The sequence below is a fragment of the Monopterus albus genome, unplaced genomic scaffold (assembly GCF_001952655.1).
Source record: "Monopterus albus unplaced genomic scaffold, M_albus_1.0 scaffold177.1, whole genome shotgun sequence".
Classification (NCBI taxonomy): domain Eukaryota; kingdom Metazoa; phylum Chordata; class Actinopteri; order Synbranchiformes; family Synbranchidae; genus Monopterus; species Monopterus albus.
In genome coordinates this window covers 362,782-365,819 of record NW_018128057.1, presented here as the reverse complement: position 1 = coordinate 365,819, position 3,038 = coordinate 362,782, and positions in this window count along the sequence as shown.

Here is a 3,038-nt window from a genome sequence, read left to right as displayed (position 1 = left end):
CCCCTGGCTGCGCCTAGAAATTCTGTCCATAAAAATAATGAACAGAACCGGTGACAAAGGGCAGCCCTGCCGGAGTCCAACATGCACTGGAAACAAGTCTGACTTACTGCCGGCGATGCGAACCAAGCTCCTGCTCCGGTCGTGCAGGGACCGGACGGCCCTTAGCAAAGGGCCCTGGACCCCGTACTCCTGGAGCACCCCCCACAGGGCGCTGCGAGGGACACGGTCGAATGCCTTCTCCAGATCCACGAAACACATGTGGACTGGTTGGGCAAATTCCCATGAACCCTCCGCCACCCTGAAGAGGGTATAGAGCTGGCCCAGTGTTCCATCTCTGTTTTTGGACCAAATCAACTGATTTCTCCCTGTTTCCGTCTCTGGCCGTTTCCTATTTCTGTTGTGTTTCCGCGTCTCTGATTCGATCATGGGGCCATTCGATCAGAAATCTTCCCGTCTATTCATGAAAACTCTCAGATGAGGAGAGGAGGTCGGGCAGGTCGTGGCAGAGGCGCGCGGACAGGTGAGGCTTTAGTCACCTTGTTAACCCGTTGTTAGCTTTTTATAAGCACCCGATTAATGTGACGGGTACCTGTTGAAACTCTCGGCTGCTTCTGACCACAAACAATCCTCAGCTAGTGTTTCTGACACCAGCAGCCGGTCACTCGTGAGCTGACGTAACGCATCGTCACCGACGTCTTGACAGAGAAACGGTCAGAAAACGTTGGAGTGCAGGTTTACGGCGTTAACTGTGTCACAGAAAGGGTTAAAACAGCTTGAAATAGCCTGCAAACAGAAAAACTGGTACAGGACGATGTAGATTTGGCACAACGGGAGGGGGGCCGAGCTCCAAATGCAGCTATAGCCAATTGCTGCGCCCACTTTGCGAATGGGCGCGCCCATAGTCACTGGGCGCAAAATTTTGAATGTTGGTTTGTGCATTGTAACATGTAAAAATTACAGACCTGTTCCTTTACTTAGCTGTTGTGACAAGTGAGCATCAAGCCGGGTCTTTAAGGTAGGCTACACTGTTCTTTTATTCTGTGTTTTCATTATGTATTAAGATAGTATATTTGACGAAGGTTAGACGCGCTAACGTTGTCACTGTATTGTACTTTGAGACAGAAGGTCGCTCAGTGAAATAACCGACATTATAAATACGGTGGCGTGTTATCATTACAGTTTGTGTTTACATTGTGAGCGCGACATGATCATTGCTGTTGCCAGGTACATGGCTAATAATACTGGGTCTGTCTGTAACTAATAAACGTTATAATAATGAGTGATCCCTGTGTTCATGTGTGAGCCAGAAAATAGAGCTTCATAGCATTAATGTTAGTATATTTTACGAAGGTTAGACACGCTAACGTTACTGTAGTGTACTGTACATATTGTGTATTTATTTAGTTTTTATGTTGTGCACATTGTGGGGGCATTGAACTGGAGTCCAATTCCTTGTGTTCTTGAAATACCTGGTAATAAGGTTTATGCTTATGCTTATGTAACAGGTGGGTTGGCCACGCCTATCGCCAGGTGAGCAATTTGCTGGGTTGATTATGGATATAAATACCACCCGTGGAGATGCTGTTGCGATAAGCAATTCCTGCGCTGGTCGCTGCTGTAACTGTTTTGACGTGAATCTTCCTCCATTGATCTGTGTCCTGCTTTCCCTTTAAGACTGTTTAGGGGATTATCGCATGCTCTCCAGGGGTGATATTTATACATGTGATCCTGCAGAAGTTTGCGTCAATTGCACATATTGTGCTAGGGTGACGTGCAGCCAAGGAGTGATAGCTACTGCTGCTTTGCTTATGTAACATTTTGCTTCGCTTTGCTTTGTCTGCTTTTATGTTAAGAAGTTTACCTAGCATTATATTTCCTATTTATTGTATTGTTCCCAAGGGTTTAGTCAATTTTATGGTGTGTGAACAGTATGTGAATGGTTTGATGTACAGGGAGGCAAGACCCTCTTACTGTATATTTGGTTTGTTGATTTGTGATTAATTGACTTGTGGTGTTTATTTAATGGTGCGTTTCCAACCTGTTGACTCTGACCATTTTATTCCTGTTCTGCACTGTATTTGAGTGGGGAGTAATTTCTTTTCAAAGGTAGTATTTTAGCTTCTGGGGTTAGGCCTTTTTAAACATTTTCACTGTTAATTTATACACTGACTCGGATAAATTTTCATTCTTGTGGGCAAACCCAATGTCTCTGTGTGTTTGCAGACGTATCTGTGTGTGGTAACCCAGTACTTGTGAAGTTTGTATGAATTTGAGGTGAGATGGAGAGGTCAGCGAGCAGGAGTTCTTACGCGTAATTGTAGTGGTAAAAGCAAACTGAATATAGTCAGAATAGGATCAGAATATAGTTAATATTTATTAGCATAGTTGATAGGCAAATGCTAGTTAAGTATAATATGTAGTATGGTCAGGATGAACTCTCTGCTTTTCTGTGAGGGCCTCTGCAAGAACAAGTGGGCGTCAGACTTCCTGTTTTTCAGTACAAGCTGCAGGGGGTTCCCAAAATAGAGAAGTGTCACCAGGGTGGGGGCCCGTTGGATGTCAAGATCTGGACAATTGCAGGAAGTTGGGATGTAGCCATATAGTTAGCTGCAGGGCTGATCAGGCAGAGAGAGTGTGGGGTGTATGCGAGGACCTGAGAAGACTAACCTGACTGACTCCGAACCTCTGCAGAGGCCCAAATCAAGGTGATCCTGTGTCTAGCCCTTCAAAAACTTTTATCATAAAATATTGTTCAATAAATGATGATTGGCACTGCAGTGATTCTCCCTGTGAATTAATTTTAGACACGACAGATTTGGCATTGTCGGCTCGGTAGGAGTGAGTCAGCGAGGTCCGGCGCCTGGCAGCGGCTTCCTGGGCGCAGAGCCGGCTTTTCACAAGTGGCCACTGAAAAAGGGTAAGTTTCCTTTTTCATATATTGATGAATGGCTCTCTCTGTGCCTGTGGAGCACTGTGTTGAGTGCTGGTAGGTTTGTTTTAAGCCTAAACGTAACTCCTGATTGGCTCTCCTTCAAGTA